The following is a 17,704-nucleotide window of genomic DNA, read 5'->3' as shown; positions in this document are numbered from 1 at the left end:
GGAGGTTTGGCTGCTCAGCATTGCTCCTGCTCACATCACACTCTGGCTCTGTGCTCTGCCTGCACAGAGGTGTATTCTCCAGCACGGGCAGGGCTCACTCGTACCCCCCACATCTCTCAGTTCTGTGAAGCTGCAGTGAAAGAGCAGAACTCGGATCCCTGCCCCTCCTCTCAGATTTCTGCTCCACTTCAAAGCAGGGCTGGGGCTGATTGAAGCAGTGCTGGGCTGTGCTGCTGCTCACCTCCATCTCTGCTCCCCCACGGAACAAAGCGCGGCGCTCCGCTTTGATTTCCTCGTTTGAAAGCAATAGGGGACGGAGTTTGAAATGTTCTGTGGCTGTTTCAGTGCGTGCTGGGCCTCAGATCAGGGCGGTGGGGGGCAGGCTGGCCCTGGGGACACCTGGGCTGTGAGCACTGGGGAGCAGAGCGGTACCAGTGGCTGTCACAGCCTTCATGGCTGGAGCTGTGGACACTGCCAGGCCTCTGGAAACCATCAAGTCCAACCCCCTGCTAAAACCGTTCCCTATGGCAGGTTGCTCAGGTGGGCTTCTGGATGGATCTTAAATGTCTCCTCTTCCTGCCTCTCTAGGCAGCCTGTTGCAGTGTTCTGTCTCTCCTACAGTAAAGAAGTCCCTCCTTGTGTACATATGGAACTCCCTGGGTTCCAGTTTCTGCCTGTTGCCCCGTGTCCTATTACTAAACACCAGCAAAAAAAGCCCAGCCCCAATGTCTTGACTCCCTGTAGATATCTACAGACAGTGCTGAGATGCCCCCTCAGCCCTCTCTTCCCCAGACTGAACCCCAGGGTTCTCAGCCTTCCCTCATACTGGAGATGCTCCAGGCCATTCACCATCTTTGTGGCCCTCTGCTGCACTCTTTCTAGGAGATCTCTGTCTTCTTTGAACTGGGGAGTCCAGAGCTGGACACAGTGCTCCAGATGTGGCCTCAAAGGGGCAGAGCAGAGTGGGAGGATCACCTTCCTCAACCTGCTGGCTATGCTCTGTGGTACCCAGGTACCCCAGGTACCACTGGCCCTCTTGGCCACCAGGGCACACTGCTGCTCATGGCCAACCAGGACACCCAGGTCCTTCTTTGCGCTGCTGGTCACATCCCTCTGAGCTCTGCCAGTCACCAGTCCCCAGCTCACCTCGCTGTCCACTCATCTATCCCACATTTTCTAAGTTTTATTTCACAGAGACAATGTCAAAGGCCTTGCTGAAGTCAACAATGTGCACTGCAGGCAGGGACAGGTGTGACGACAGAGGAGCAGTTCTTTACCCAGCAAAGAGTGCACTTGTCCAAGCCACAGGCTGCAGCTTCTCCAGGAAAATACTACTGGAGATGGTGTTAAAGGCTTTGCTGAAATATAGGCTACATCTACAGCCCTTCCCTGACCCCCTGGTTGTCCTGCACGTGCTGTGTGATCTCACTTAAGATGATCTGTCACTGTGCTGTTCGTTGGTGTGCTGCCTGTGGTACCACTGGGGCTGAGATGTTTGGAAATCTGCAGCCATAAGAATGACCCTTGCAAGCAGTGCATTTGTTATGCTTAGTGATGCCAACTACAGGTCTGGCCACATGCTATGGGATTTGGGGCTCAGGGAAGACTACCTGGTGCTGAACCAAACAGCTCCACCACGTTCTGCCCAGAGATCTCATCAGAATGCAGACAGAGGTTGAATCATAGAACCACAGAACGGCTCAGGTTGGAGGGGAGCTCAGAGCCCACCCAGTGCCACCCCCGGCCATGGGCAGGGCTGCCCCCCACCAGCTCAGGCTGCCCAGGGCCCCATCCCACCTGGCCTCGAGTGCCTGCAGGGATGAGGCACCACAGCTCTCTGGGCAGCAGTGCCAGCGCCTCACCGCCCTCTGACAACAGGATTGCTTCCTCACAGCTAACCCACATCTCCTCTTGTCGCTTCAAGCCATTCTCCTTATCCTCTCACTACCTGACTGTGTAAGAAGTCACTCCTCCTCCTGCTTGCAAGCTTTCTTCAAGTCCTGGTAGGCTGCAATGAGGTCTCCCCACAGACATCTCTTCCTCCAAAGGCACAACTCCAGGTAGATGACTTCAGTTGCCCTTCCTTTGCCCACCGATGCCATCACTCCATCACAGAAGGCCACTGGATGGGTCAGGCACGCTCTGCCCTTGGTGAAGCCGTGCTGGCTGTCTCTCCCCATTATCCCAAAGTGCCTTAACATCTCTTCCAGAAGAATCTGCTCCACAATCTTCCCAGGCACAGAAGTGAGGCTCCCTGGCCTGTAGTTCCCAGGTCTTCCTTTCTTCCTTTCTTAGAAACAGGAGAGATGTTTCCCCTTTCCCCATCACCAGGGACTTTGTCTGACAGCCATGACTTTTCAAATATGGTGGAGAGCAGCTTGGCAGCCAAGGTTGTCTCTGCTCAGCTGAAGCTGTGGCCATGCCACAGCACAGCAGTGAGCCGTGCTGCCAACACGTGCAGTGCTGGGTTGGAAGAGATGCAGCCCATGGCTGTTGTGCCTGGCAGCAGTGGGATGCTGACTGTCTGTGTGTTCGGGCATAAGGCAGTTCAGTGTAATTCAGCCTCACTGTTCTTGTCAGTTCAGAGTCAGGAGGACCATGTCACTACACGTTTCATCTAAAAAACCCCAAACAAATCACCTTTTCCCTGCAGCTTGCAAGGGGAACGTTGTATCTTTAAGGCACCCCCCTCCCGTTCCCCTAATACCTCAAGGCCTCTGAGTGATTCTGGAGGAGAGGATCAGTGCAGGAGTTTCAGGCATCTTTCCCTGCCCTGCTGCACTGCTCACTTACCGCTCTGAAGGCTGTGCTTTGCCATTTCCATGGAAACCATTAGTTGCTAAGCAACTGGAGCATCATCTGTGCTGAGCCCTCGCATCTAATTATCCCATCACAGTGGCTGAGAGGGGCTGGGGGGGGATTAACTCTTCTACCATGGCAGATCCATTGACAACACTTTAGTAACATTTAAAGCGACATCATCACCCTTCTCTAGCATTTACTGCAGTGTTGCTCAGACAGTGACTTGGTTTTCTTGCATTATTTGAGTATAAGGAGAAATAGAGGTTTCTGCAAGCAACCAGGAGAAGCTGGCAGTGCTTGTGGCATGCTGGCTGCCCATGCAAGGAGCTCTGCTGAGAGCTGTTGGTCTCCTTCCTGGCAGAGGTGTGCACACCCTGCTTATCCGTGTGCTTGCATAGTGCACTCCGTGTCTCATGGACGCGGGGGCCACACTTCTAGTCTTCATATCTCTTCTTTGCATCGTGTGCCTTGCAGAGATTCCTGTGGTATGAAGTGGAGAGAATGGTGCAAAGCAAAAGCTTTCTTTCTTCAGCTGTGACTGGGAAACAGAAAAAAGGAGCAGTGCTCACAGCCTTTTGCTTTTGTTTCTTCGGTGTAAGTGGGCTCAGTACCCGCTCACAAGATGTGAGGTCCCAGTGAGAAGGTGGTGAGCCATGTGAGCACAGGGGGCAGGGGATGACTCTGCTTCTTGGCAAAAGCGAGAAGGTTGTGCACGTGCAGAAATGAAAGGAACTGTTCAGAACAGTGTTTGCCATGTGCTGGGGGCTTGCAGAGATTAGGAAAAGCAAATGTGCAAACCTATGACTCACGCATGAGGTCCCAGAGTCAGGAAGGAGTAATGTAAAAGCTGCTTGAGCCATGTGCTGAATGCTAATGAGGCAAGCAACGCTCACAGAAGTGCTGCAACCCGCCGTCGCCGTGCTTTGCCACCAGTGTGGCCGATTCCCTGCAAAGAAAGAGCAGCTCGTGCTGCAGGGCACACAGGATAACTGCAACTTCTGTGGCTTCATAGCAAGGCAGTCAGAGGCTGCAGAGCTGTTGGCTCCCATGTGAAACAGCTGGAATGTCCTCTTCCAGAGTTTGCAGTCCATGCTGATCCCAGGGCAATCTCTGAGGAGGAAGCAGGCCTGCCCCTGGGCTCGGGATCTTTCTGCAGAAGCAGACCAGTGATTGCTCTCAGCCCTTGGTAGTGGCCGTGGGAGGTGGGACAGAAACGCAGGGTGGTTTTCTGTTGTTGTTTTAAAGTAAAAAATACTTAAACAACTTTATATGTGAGAGAAGAGCCCTTTATATTTTCAAGAACATTTGGTTTCTAAGAGCCAATCTCAACAGATGCACTGTCAGTTCTGAGCAGTACAACCTCATATGGAAGAACTGTGTATGAGGAAAAATGTATCGGCTGTTACCAAATGCCTCCCACTCAGATTGACATCCCAGAAAAGTGGAGCAGCTTTATCTCAATTAATGTCCAGAACTGTGGTCCTCAATGGAGTCCCTTAGTAGGAATCCAGCTCCTTCCTCCTCTTGTGAGCCCTTTTGTGCAGGGGGGACCTCACGACAGGACTCTGCAGTGCACACAGGCACGGAGCTGGAGAGGGAACCGGGTACCTGTCTGATACACACACAGGTGCTATTCAGCCTGGTTGATGCACGTGGTTCATCCCTCCCTGTTCATCCCCTCTGTAATCCAATTTGCATTCCCTGTTCTTCCTCTGGATCCGGCTGTTACCATGGGAACTATGTTCACAGTTGCGTTTCATTGGCTTCTGGAAAAACTCCTTTTTCCCTTTCCCCTTTCCCACCTTGGGCACGGAGCTGTGGCTGTCAGGGGGTGGGGAAACCAGTAAGGATTCTGGTAACCAGCAGGAAGGCAGCAGTCAGAAGGAAGAACAGGGAATTACAGCAAGGCCTGAAGGGGCTGGAGGAAGTAATTGTGCTTGTGTGGCCTGGAGCTCGGTCACTGGTGTGGCACTGATGTACGGGTGAGAGAAAAAAAGGGAGGAGATGCTGCTCAAGTCTCCTGTGCTGTCTGTGCTACATCTTGCTCTGCCCAAGGAGGAAGGGCATGCTTTGAGGGCCTTTTCGAGAGCATGCACAGAAAGTTGCAAGCAGCTGAGATACCACATCTTAATGAATTAACACTTGTTGGCTTCTCTGGTTTTCTTGCTCCTCACGCAGCTGCATGATGTGCCTCAGTGCTTCCAAGCGCAACATCTCTCTTTAAACTGGGAGAGAAAGAGAGAGAGAGCAACAGGGCTGTGCTCCACTGCCTCTGGCCCTGACTTTTCCCATCTAAACAGATCCTGCCTCGGTTTTTGTCCTGTCAAAGCACCTCAGCCTTCAGTGCACCTGGATACCTGCTGCCAGATGCACAGCTCTCCTGCATTGCCTTCTACCTGAGAGAGAATTTTAATGATCAGTTCTGAGTATTCACAGCTGTGAACTGCTTTAAGGTACCTGTTAGGCAGATATTAAAGCATGGCACGCAGGAAGGGATGATTCAGTGTTTCCAGCACCAGCTTTCAGCCGCTGCTGCTCGTGGAAGGGGGTGTTTGCTTGGCAGGAAGGAGGACACGCCGCATCCATTCACTTCCTTCATTGCGTGGCTGGATGTAAAATCTCCTCTTGGCATTTTTTCATCGGAGCCACAGTTCCTCCTTCTCTTCCCTCAGACCCCCTCCCACCCTCCCGCCACGCCGTTATCCGCTCTCGCGGAGCCACCGCCCGGGGCGCCCGCGGCCGCAAGGGGGCGCCATAACACCCGCTCGGCCCTCCGCCGCGGCGGCGCCTCCCCTGCGCTCAGCCGGCGCTCCGCGGGGCCCCGCGCGGTTCGGGGGCGGCTCCCGGTGCCCCCCGGCGTCCCGCACCGTGAGCGGCTCCTCCCTGAGAAGCTGCCCCGAGGACACGGGAAATGTCAGGATCCCGGGCCGGCCCGAGAGTCGGAGTGCAGTGTTAGGCTGCCTCGGAAGCCTCGCGCGCAGAGCGGGTTTGCGAAGAAGGGAATCTTTCTTTCTTCTTGTGTTTCTGCCAACGAAACGGAGGGATACGCACGTATTCCTGAGGCCGGAGGAGCCGGCCGCCTGTGTGCAGTTCTGTGCAGCCGTGTGAGTGGCGGTTAATAAGGTGAACGTTTCATAATACCGATATTGTGGAGAGCTGCTGTTGCCAGACACGCTGATGCCGCGCCTTTGGGCGTCGAGCCCGGGCTGCCGGGGGCCTGGGGCAAAGGTCTGCGGTGCCTCTGCTCCTGCTGCGAGCTGCCTAATCCTCCAGGGGTCAGCCTGGGCGAGGCTGGGCGCTGCTGGCACATCTTTCTCATCCTGCCTGTGCCGTGGGATGCCCCCCCAAACCTCACTATTGCCGGAAGAGCACTATGGCTGCGAGCTGTGCTTCTGTGATGCTGCGTGCTGGGAAGACAGCGTGCATCCAGCACTGAGCTGCTGCACTGCAGAGATGGTGCTCTGGGGTACGGTGGTGCCCACGCCTCTGTGGGAGAGCATGGAGCGAGATGGGGTGCTGGGAACATGGGAGGGACACGGATTGAGAAGCAGCTGACAGGTGGCTGGGCAGGAGGACCTTTGCCTCGTACCAATTCCCAGAGACCTGCTGGCAGCCGGCTGAGGTGCTGAGCACCTCTATCAGGGAAGCACCATCAGGGATGCATGTCTCGAGGGCCTGGAATATGGATGAACAAGGGCAGTGTGAGAGGTGAAGGAGCAGCGACCCCAAATCCTAATAGAGATATTGAATTAAATTGTATTTGTGTTGGGTTTGTGGCCTCTCTCAGAGCAATCCTGATCTCTGCTCCAGGCTCGCTGACAAAGGGCTCACGTATCCGCAGCGACAGAGCTCCCAGCGTTCCTCGGGAGATGGAGGGACTGAGTAAATAACGGCGGGGAGGGATTGCTCCATGCCCGCTTCTGCTTCGCCACGAGACTGCAGCAACAGGGACAACACGACCCGTTCTTACGCCTCGCTCCCCGCTACAACGCGCCGTGCTGAACTTCGGGGCCGGCAGCCACAGCTCCGTGCACCGCCTGCTACTTGTGGCTGTGCACGCACGCAGGACGTCCGTCTGTCCGGGCAGCCCCACGCGTGCACGCTGATGGAGGATCGCACCGTACGGAGCGCTGCGGGCACCTGCGGGCGGCGGAGCGGAGCTCAGGAATGCGATCGCGGGCAGGCAGACAGCGCCGGAGCCGCCTCTGTTTGTACAACCCCGAGATCCCCCGCAGCCCGCGCAGGGCCTGCCGGTGCCTGCGCAGCCAGCCAGGAATGTCACACGGAAATCTCGGTGCTGCGGGGGAGCCGCGTTCCTCCTCGCCCCGCTGGTTCATCCCGCCGCCCTGCGGCACCCCGAGCCCAGAGCCTCGGCCCACCCGGCTGCCGGCCTCCCTCTGCCTCGCGGGGGGAATCTGGCTGGCTTTGTGTCACTGAAGCGCTGTGATTTCAGAGCCAACCCTGCCTGCTCAGTTTTTCCAAACCCTCACTTGGAAGGAAGGAGCCATATCAGGATAAGAGTCCTCCCCACCCACCCCGTTCCCTGCCACCTTCCCGGCTCCCCGGCCAGCCCAGGCACTGGGTCGCAGTGGGAGGCGCCGGCTGTGCTGATTGCTGCATTTATTACACCGGTGGCCTCGCTAAATGGTTTAACCCTTTGCTCCCTGCAGATGCTGCCGGCGTTGCTTTGCTGGCGGCAGGCTCGGGTCCGTCCCGCTGGCGGCTGCCCCGGCCCTGCAGGCTGCCCTGGGGGCTCCCATTTCTGTGTCCCTGCCGAGGTGACAGGCAGCCCCCCGCCCTGCTGGGCGGCAGAAGCTCCCCCCGAGCTCCAGCGCCGGCAGCCCTGAGCTCCTGCTGCCGTTGTCACCAGAGACCAGGCTGCTGCAGTGGGAGTTAAATTCATCCGCTGTGCCAGAACTCCAGCGGCACCAAGGCTTTGTGCAGAGCACAGCGGGCCAGGATGAATTCTGAGCTGCAGTGATCATCTGAGACTGTGGGAAGATGAGTCTGCCACGGCCATGGGAGTAACAGTGAAGGGAGAAGGCTTGGAGAGTTGTGCCGTGCCATGTATGCATGAGGAGTGCATCTGATGTTGTAAGACATCCCAAGCTTTGGTGCCTTTGTGATCCTGAATTGTGTCAGCAGTTTAAGTCTTTGCAAGAAGGTCATTTGTCAGCAGTGTATTTTCATGTGGGGAACTGCTTAGCCTGATTAAATTCTCCTCTGGTACTCCAGCACAGGTGGCATTTTGGCTTTGTAACTGCAGCATAGAAATCACAGACTCATAGAATGGCTCAGGTTGGAGGGGAGCTCAAAGCCCAGCCAGTGCCACCCCTGGCCATGGGCAGGGCTGCCCCCCACCAGCTCAGGCTGCCCAGGGCCCCATCCCACCTGGCCTGGAGTGCCTGCAGGGATGGGGCACCACAGCTCTCTGGGCAGCAGTGCCAAGAAAATCCCACAGGGTGTGGAGGGAGCTGCAGGACCCATCCAGTCAGACAGAGCAGGTCTCAACCCCAGCAAGAGAACCCTGAGCTGGAGACCGAGGCTGATTGCATCCCTTCACGTGTTGTCTTCGTGCTGCCCTGTTTCTTCTGGCAGCAGTGGCTGAATGGCCTTGGCCTGTCGGATAGGGGTGGTTAATGAGTTAGCATGAACACAACGGCCTGGAATCCTCCTTTGAAAAGAGTATAGACGCCAAGCTGGATGCTCCTGATCCTTTCCAGATCCATCTGGCCGATGGCACACTGTGCCTAGGCAGCTGCAGGAGCACAAGAGGGAGCACAGGCTTCTCACAGCTGCCTGCTGCTGGCTGCAGCACTGCTCAGACTCTAATGAGCACGTAATGAGGGAGCCCATTCTTCCCTGTTGGCCACAAGGCTGGGCACAGACCCGGGGCCTTGCCTGGGTTGGCTTTTTTCCCCTTTCTTTGAGCAACAGCTTGTGGTACCATCAAAACAGAAGTGGGATTGAGGGCTCACCGTGCAGCCTGGGAGAGACGGAGGCATGACAGGGATCTGCGGGATTGTGGGATAGAATCTGTGCCAGTGTCTGAGGGAACTGAGACACGGTGGCCAGGAGTCTGTGTAGAGAAAGATTGGAGGGCAGGACCGAGGGCAGCATCAGGAGAACAGAGGTGTTTTTAGGCTGGACTACCTCTGCAGCTGAAATGTCACCTCTTCCTTCTCCTCTCCTGGGGAGCAGCGGATGAGTCCAAGCCTCCACTGCAGATTTAGTGCTGGAGCTGCCATGATTTCCCTGCTCTCCCTGCCCAGGCTCGTTTCCTTCATCCCAGGTGATGTGTGCTCTTCCATCCCCTGGGCCTCAATGAGGGGTTGGTCTGGGACTGGAATGGGCCACCGGGGAAACCTTTCACAAAGAGCTCCAGCTAACTGTGAATCACATCGTTAATTCCAGTGTAGTTAATTGGACCTAATTAATCATATTCATAAGTGTAATGAGAGCCTTGCCCACAGGGGTCTTGTGGAGGTCTGATCTTAGGGATGGTGTTCTACAGAGGCAATAGGAATGAACACATCCCTGGATTCCAAATGTTCTCATCAGTGAAAGTGAGACAGGACAAGGCTGTGGCCTTGCAGCCCGGTGTCTCCTGTGCTCCACCTTTAGCTCCCTCTTCTCCTGGCTACTGCTTTCCACTCTGTATGGCTCAAGCTCTTTGCCTAAGCGAGTTACTCAACAGCACCACCAGGAACCTGCTCAAGCTCCTTAAGAAAACAGCCACCTCCTTGCATGGACTGATCTGAGCCAAACCGTGACCTCGACAGCGAGCGCTCTTGGTCTTTGGCCCAGGGAACACTAGTTTGGAAAGGAGACTCTGGGCTTCCTAGGTGTGTGTTTTTCTTTTTGTAACTTTCCCTTTGAGCAGGGGTCATCATCTGGGAGAGCCAAGGAGATGATGGCTCCTGCCACTGGGAGAATGAACGTGACAGCAGAAGGAAGGACTGGCGTACTTGTTGGAAATGCCCAGCACAGGTTGTAACCTGGAACAATTCCTTCCCCCCCTATCTCTGCTGGTGTGGGTGTAATGATAGAGAAGGGAAGGGGAGACTGGGAGTGTTAATTAAAAGCAGAGCTGAGCACAGAGCCCACAGGGCCAGGCCTCCCACTGCCCTTTCCCAGTCTCACTCAGACACTTGCGTGTGCAGAGAGATGTGAGGGGCTGTGATGTCAGAAGCCTGGGAGCAAAGGGGAAGGGAGAGAGGGAGAGGTGGCGAACAGGTGGCTTCCCGGATCCTCTGTCCTCTCTGCATTGGGCTGAGATGGAGCCCTCGGGCTGCTCAGGTCGCACTGTGCCTGCTGCCCAGCCTGCCCACCAGGGCTGGCTGCTGAGAGAAGCCTGGGGCAAGCAAAGGCACATCTATACATCGTTCCTTTTGTCTGCTCCGGCCTCCGATGTTTTCCCCAGGCACTGCTTTGGATGCGCCTGGGGGAAGACGCCTTCGAAGGGGAATTACCGATCCTTTCTGTTTTTCCCTTTAGGAGCAGCGAGCTTTCGTCTGCCTTCCGTTCCTCGGCTGTCACTCGGCTGCGGCAGCCAAAGTTTGCTTTGCCGAGCTGTGCGTCAGGCTCACACCGCTCGCGTTTGCTCACACCTCCACCCGGGTTGAGGACGGGGCGCGGCGGGGGCGGCCGCACTGCGCGTCCCCCGCGGGGGTCCTCCGCCGCCGCTCGCCGCCAGGGGGCGCTGCCGCCGCGTCCCCGACCGCCCCCCGCGCTGCGGTTCCCGCGGGGCCGCCCCGGTGCGGGCAGCGCTGTGCGGGGGGTGCGGTTCGGCACTGCGCCCGATCCGGGAGCTCCGTGCCGGGGCTCCTTGCTGGGGTCTTTGCTGAGGGTCCTCTCTGGATGCCGCGGTGGCTTTCTTGCTGTGTCATTCCTCGCCCCGAGCCAAGTCGGTAACCGAGGCTCTGTCTCCGGCCGTGGCCGCTGACTTGCGGTCCCGGCGGGCAGGAGGGAGAGACGTATCTTGTCAGTTAAGGCCCCTGCTTCCCGGCAGCTGCGATGCATTGCTTGTTCCTGGATCCCCTTTAGCTCTGCAATGCTTTAAGATGCTGTCGAGCGGTCCGTGCCGCCAGCCCACCCCTGGGCGATCTGGGCACTGCAGACACGAAGGTGACGCGGCCCTCGGGGACGCTCCCAGGGAAGCTGAACTGCCGTGCCAAGGAGGCTGCGGGGCTTCATCTGAAGCGCACCGGGGGATGGGAGCGGGGCGATGAACCAGGCTCGAGGGACAGCACTGAGAGAGGGCTGGGCAATGTCGTGGGGAAGCCCGGGCCGTGTGAATCCACGGGTGACGTTGCCCCTTGCAGGCAGCACAGAAACCCGCCGGTAATCGCATTTGTGCGAGATAACCGGGCGTGTAATGTTGCACAGGCGGACGTACAGCTGTGCAGCCGCTCGCAGGCAGGCAGCCACCTCTGCTGCATGGGCTGCGGGCGGCTTCAGACCGAGCACCGCGCGCCCGGCGCTGCCTTTCCTCGCCGTCGGGTCGGAAATCTCCCCGTGTCTCAGCGGCGGGTGTTTCCTCGCTGCTCCGCGCGCTGTGTGGCGGTGCCCGGCCCAGCTTCACCGTGTGCCCGACGGTGCCCGGCTCCGTCCGGACGCGCCCTGCGTGTTCGCACCGCGCTCTGCGAGGAGGAGCCCCGACGTTCCGCGAGGTTCCCCCTCTGTCGCTTTGCACGCAGCAGCCGCTCCGCCCGGGGAGCTGCCGCGCCCGCCGCAGGGTGCGACGAGCAGAACCCCATCCTGCAGCCTTTTGTACTTTTGGTGGTGGAAGTCTTCTCCGCCGCAGGCTGCTTGCAGAAATGAGGCCATTTTGTCCGCGTCCCTCGCCAGGCGACGGCGTCTCCTTCCTCGCAGTAATCGCAGAGCCGAGGCCCGCAGCTCGGCAGTCCCGCCCGGGGCTCCCAGGGGCCGCGGGGCCGGCGCTCCCCGTTCCGAGCCGGGCGGCGGTGCGCGGGGATGCGGTCGGGCTGCGCGCCCCGTCCCGGCGGCCGTGCGCCTCCAGCGCCGCCCTCGCAAGGTGCGCGTCCCCGGCAGGCCGCTGGGAGGCCGGCGGAAAGCCCGAGATTAGGAAGCAGTTAATCAGCGCCGGAGCGAGCGGGGCTTTTATTTTGACAGGGCAGCGCTTGGCTCCTTGCACGGAGGAAAGTGAATGATCCTGTTTCTCCAAATGATTATTCAGGCTCCGGCGGAGAAAGGAGCACTCGGCACGCAGCGCTTCGCCCCTCGCCACGGCGCCCCCGCCCGCCCCCGGGCTGCCGCGGCCGCCGGCACCGGAGCCGCCCGCCCGGCGGGGAAAGCGCCCGCAACTCGCGGCCGGGAGGGAAGTTGGTGCTCGCCGCGGCCGGACGCCGAGCTCCGCCGGCGGGCGCGGGCTGGAGCCGCCGGCGGCGAAAGCGAAAGGAGCGGGGCGGCGGGGCGCCGGGCTCGGAGCGCCGCCCGCCCGCGGCCCGGCCCCGCGGCGAACGGCGGTGGCACGGCCCGCTCCGCGCCATGAGCCCGGCCTGCGGGGCCGGCCCCGCGCCGCCGGCCCGCGCTGAGCAGCCCGCGGAGCAGCGCCTCGCCGCCGCGGGGAGCTCGCCCGGCCTGCCCTGAGCCGCGCCGCCGCCGAGGTGAGTGAGCGAGCCGAGCCCAGCCGAGCCGAGCGCTCCGCGGCCGCGCCGGCAGCGCCCCATTGTTCCGCCGCGGGAGGGAGACGGCACCGCGGCTGTCAGCGGCGCCGGGGCGGGACGGGACCCGCGGGCCGAGCCGCGCTGCGGGAACGGCGGAGCGCCGGGCAGCGACGAGCCGCGCCGCCCCAACGAGCCGCGCCGCCGCGGTGCTGCTGCGGTGGAAGTTGCCGCTGAAGGGCCCGGCGGGCTGCAGCAGGTGGTGGTCCCGCACCGCTCCGTCCCCTCCCGGCGCCCAGCCCCCTTCCCGCCCGGCCGTGCGCGTTGCTTTGCTGTCAGCGCGCTCTGGGCACGTCCCGGGCATCGCCCGCGCTCTGCGTGGCCCTTCCGACTTCGCTTGTACGTTCTAGAGACTGCTTTCCTGGCGTCCTTGCCGTCCGTCGCGTTGTTGCTGGTAACTGCACGAGGAGCAGGCGGCCTGAGCCGGGCTCCAGGTGTGAGGAACTTCTTATTCGCGATTCGCCCGATTTTCCCTGTGCTGCTCCAGATCTCCGCCGTTGTTAAAGCCCCGGGGAGGACCGAAATGGGGATTCCTGCGTTTGGTGTCGTTGCGTTTCACGTGGGGTTGAAAGAAGCGCTCCCGGAAGGCTGAGCCCGCAGGAGGTGTCAGGGCAGAGCTCTGCCCTCTCTCTGGCCGTGCTGCCGCTCTTTCCTGAGAAAGAACGAATCGATGCAACAAAACCTTGGCTGTGCCGTGTTAGGGACATGTCTTCAGCAGGTGGTGAACTTGTCCCGGCCCTGCGCTGCTAACAACCACTTGCTGGAGTAGAAACGTGAGAAGGATGCATATCTGAACACATAAGTAATGCTGCGTGACGGGGCACGCTGTGTTGTGTTGTTGTGTGCAACGTCTGCCAGCCTTGGGGGCAGCGCTGTCAGAGCACAGGGCTGTGCTGTCACCTGGCTGTGTCCCACGTGAGGAGAAGGGCTGCTGCCCACCCGGGGTGACGGCTGCACACCTTTGGGGTTTGGCTCCGCTCCCCATCCGAGCACAGCTCTGCGGCTCCTCCCGCCCGCCAGCTCCCTGCTGAGAGGTGCACGCGCTGCTCTGCTGCTTTCGCACAGAAAACTGAGTCACAGAGGAAGTGATTTGCACAAGGTCATGTTGTGAGGAGTGTCCGTGCTGAGCAGCGTGGCAGTGCCTGTGATAAGGCCGGCTGTGGCACACATGGGTGTGTAACACGCCCGGGGTGGTACCGACACAAAGATCACCACGTCCACATTGCTCTGCGGTTCTCTTTCTCTACGATTTCTTTCTTTGCAGACTCCTCACACCCTAAACGCTGTAGAGCCTTTTTGTTGTTGTTTTGATGTGTATTTTGTCGTTTCAGCTGTGCAAACAGCGTGATCAGTGCTTCCCTGCCACCCTGAGCCCTGCCTTTGATACCCGCTGGCTGCTGTGGTGCTGCTGTGTGATGGGACAGTGTGCAGAGCTGTGGTGCAGCTGGACATGGGAGTTCCTGCTCCATAGGAGCAGCCTCTGGAGTTAAACCACTGCACAGCTCTGGTAGAACTCAGGTCCATAGAGCTGTGCACCTTGCTGGTGCATGATTGGAACCTGTGTGGTCCGTGCGGCTGGCTCTTCAGCACAGCTAGAAGGAAATCTTGCTGGTTTGGGAGGAGAAGACTTTGGTTTTCCTTCTCTTTGCTGTTCCATCCTGCTGAGATGTTTTGGGTGCTCTCCTTCCCCGCAGTGCTTGCTTTGGGAGGAGGTGCAGATAAGAACACCTGGGTGCACCAGCTGCATCCCTACAGGTGGCTCCTGGCTGTTGTTGTAGCACTCTTCGTGGCTTAACCTTGTCTGTTCACTTTAACAGAAAATGTGGTGTTTTAGATATGTGGATGTATGGGTGGACAGAGATACTACAGAGATGTGATGTACAGATAGAAGGGTGCTTTGGTAGTTCAAGCTGCAGGAAGATTGCTAGCATGAATCAAGCCCTAATATAGGTCCGACCTCAGCTCTGCCGGACTCTGTTTCATTCCTCCCAGCGTGAAGTTTTCTGACAAACAGGCACTCTGTGGATCTCACGCATGGTTCATTGTTTTAGGGGGTGCTGGCGCTTTGCTGCTGGCTTGATGTGGTTTGTTGGTCTCCATGAGATTACAGCTGCCCCAGGAGGTTTGTGTGGCGATGAAGAGAGGGCAAAACGCACGCCTTGGAGCAAAGAGGCTGGGAAGCATTGCAGCTCCTTCGCTTCTCAGTTCTATGTTTCCATCGGTTTTGAGATTAGGGTGAGGGAGTGAGGATGGCAGAAAAAGCATTCCCAGGTTTTTCCTGGCTCGTGAACTTGTGTACACGCTGAAGCTGCACACGCTGGCTCTGCCTGCACAGGGGACCACGATGCTCTCTGCCCTTCCAGCATCCGATTTCCTGAGGAGAACAGTCAGCCCCACACTTTACCTTTCAAGTTGTGAGTCTGTTTTTCCAGCGTTCTGCTGGAAGATTGAACAACAGCTGTTCTCCGCATGCTTTGCAAACTTTCATCCTTCAGGTCCGTAGTGCAGAAGCTGCAGACTTCACCTCTTAGTATGTGACCTGTTCTGCTCCAGCCAAAGGGTGGGATTGCTTCGTCCCCATCCACTGGGTCTCTGTTACCTCCAGGAATCCTGGAGCTGCTCAGCTGCGGACTTAGCTCCCTCTGAGAGCAAGAGTTAGGTTGGTTGGTTTGTCTTTTCTTTCCAGTTTGGCACACGAGACCTTGAATCCCAGTTAAGGAATGGTGGGAGCAAGATATCCTCAGCCTGGCTGTAAGGCTGCGCGCTGTTCCCAGAGGTGGGGCGGCACCCTGTTTGGTGAGGAGCTGTGCCGGAGCCAAGACCTGGGCCAGGAGCCAGGTTTGTGCTCCGTGCCAGAGAGGGAGAGACTTGGAAAGTGAAGCAGAGCTCCTCCTGTGCGAGAGATGGCCTGAAATACCGAGAGAAACCACAGAGTGCTCCTTGTTCCTGCTGTGCCTACTGGTCTTCCCTCTGCCCCAGTGCGTGGGACGCGATCTGCCAGGAGCAGGAGGGCTGCGCTGAGCCAGGATATGGTTTGTGTGAGAGATGCTCCACCACGTTGGCTGTTTACAGACTCTGAGCCCCTTGAAACGTAAGCACAGGAAATGCCAGGCTGCGGCGGGGCGGTGTGCGGCTCTGCGCCCTGTGCTGCTCGGCCTCCGGCATAGCAGAGTTTTGCACCATCACAGGCTGGAGGAGCTGCAGAAACAGGGACTTGGTTATTTTACCTCCGAGTGAGGAGGAAAAGTGAAAGGAAGTGACTTAACTGAAGGCAGGAAGTGAATATGGGGCAGAGCTGGGGATGGAAGCCAGGAATCCTGATTCTTGCTCATCGTTCAGGTCCTCTGTAGCTGCTGTGTTGGGTCTCGGCCTCCTGTTTGAACCCAGGTGTAAGCAGGCTGTTCCAGAAGCTGGCAAAATAGTTTTTCTTGTGAAGCGTCTTCAGCAGTTGCTGCATTCATGAATTCTCCAGTCCCTGAGTGTCTGAGATCTCAAAGATGTGCCCAGCTGAAGTTCAGAAAGCTGCACTTGGTGTGGTTGGAGCTGCAGGCTGGTTGGTGCCTGGTGCCCAGTTCTGCAGGGAGAGCTGTGCTCCATGAAGGGACCGCTGTGGCTCTGGCAGAATGGACAGGGAAATGGCTGTTGTGACTCAGGAGTCAGGGCGCTCTGGTGAGGTCAGAAATGAGCGGCAGAGGAGGAGGACTGCAGGCGGTGAGTTCACTCTGCTGCTGCCCCTGCTCTGTGCATGGGAACGCAGAGCCCTGCTGTGTATCAGTTCTCCAGTTCTGCAGAAAGGGACTCTATTTGAATCACAGGATCCTTGGAGTTGGAAGGGACCCTCAAAGGCCGCCTGGTGCCGCTCCGTGCAGTGCACAGGGACACCCACAGCTCCAGCAGTGCTCACAGCCCCAACGGCCTGACCTGGGCTGTCTGCAGGGACGGGGCACCACCGCCTCTCTGGGCAACCTGTTCTTAATTTCGGTCTTTCTAACAGAAAATATACTCTTCCTATTTTCTTTAGGAAAGAAATTGGGTAGCTGTGCATCAGTGTTCTCACACACCTTCAGTGGCATCTGTGTCCAGCAGGGAAGGGATGGCTGCTTCGTTGTGTGCGTGCAGTGCTGGGCTTTGGGCTTCCTCGAAGAGGCACGGTGAGGCTGTGGGTAGAGGAGGGTGCTGGCTCACGAAGCCCATTTGCAGGGGTCCTAAGAAGCCGTGCTGTAGGTTTCCCACAGCCCTGGCAGCTCATGTGCACAGGGCAGTGAGGAGTTGGCTGGGAGGCTCCGAAGGGCATTGACTAACAACAAGAGATGAGTCTCTGGGCAACTGTTCTCCACAGCAAGCTGGCCAGGGCTGTGGAAACCCCTCCAGCACTGGAGCTTTCACCACTTCCTCGGTAGGATGTGTTCCAGCACTGGGTTGCAATGGGAGATTGGGCCAGACGGGGCCTGAACGGAGCTGCTCCGGCCACAGCCGGGCCTCGAGCAGAGCTGGGCTGAAAGCTGCTTGTGTCCTGTGTCTGTGCAGCCTCGATTGAACTTTTCCCTGGCAAGGAGCAAAAGGAACTGGGGAGACCTAGGGCTGGTCCAGGCAAGTTTCCTCTGCTCTCCCCGCCTCCAGATGCAAGTGGGGGAACGGCAGCAGCTCCAGACTGCAGTCCAGGAGCTGAGCAGTTTGGGGGCTCTGGTCCCGACTGCTTTTAGAGCAAACAATTTTCGCCTCTGATGTTCTCTGCCTCTTGGGCTGCGATGCGGGGAGAAGGCGGGGGGGGGGAAAGTGAAACTGTGGTTCAGAACAAGCCCTTTGGATGGCAAGAAAATTGCTGAGTAGCTGGTTTCCAGGTTGCCGAGGTCCTAGCCAGGGCCTAGTGCGGCTGCCAGAAGCAACAGGCTTGGAATTTCCTCTGCCTGGTGCCAGCTCTGCTCGGGCTGCCGCAGCACCTCTGTGGGGCCGGGGCTCCTCGCGGGCCCTGCGGACGGGGTTACGCTCAGAGCTGAGCGCTGCCCCCTCGTCCTCGGTGCCTGGTTTCTATTTTCTTTTCCAGGGTCCAAGCTGTTTTGAATTATGCAGCCTGCGCCTCCCGCGGGGCTCCTTGAGCAGCCGCCTAATGAGCTGAGCTCCTGACAAACTTTGCTCTGGCTCTGGCTATGCTTGGAAAATTTTACAGCCTTTTCAGAAAAAGGAAATGCCAGGAAAGGCCTGTCTCTTCTTATTTT

General features: G+C 58.3%; 1 protein-coding gene across 1 annotated transcript in view; it reads left to right on the top strand.

Annotated features, from left to right (window-relative positions):
• Positions 1–12,292: 12,292 nt before the first annotated feature.
• The window catches only part of BCL9L (BCL9 like), a 43,032-nt gene continuing 37,620 nt past the window's right edge, over positions 12,293–17,704 (top strand). Inside the window, exon 1 of the mRNA XM_085209433.1 lies at positions 12,293–12,431. The gene's annotated coding sequence lies outside the window, so the exon portion shown is untranslated. The remainder of the gene's footprint in view (positions 12,432–17,704) is intronic.

Source organism: Meleagris gallopavo, chromosome 26 (genome assembly GCF_905368555.1).
Source record: "Meleagris gallopavo chromosome 26, MGAL_WU_HG_1.1, whole genome shotgun sequence".
NCBI lineage: Eukaryota > Metazoa > Chordata > Aves > Galliformes > Phasianidae > Meleagris > Meleagris gallopavo.
The sequence above is the reverse complement of the archived record's forward strand: the minus strand, read 5'-3'. Positions and strand labels throughout refer to the sequence as shown.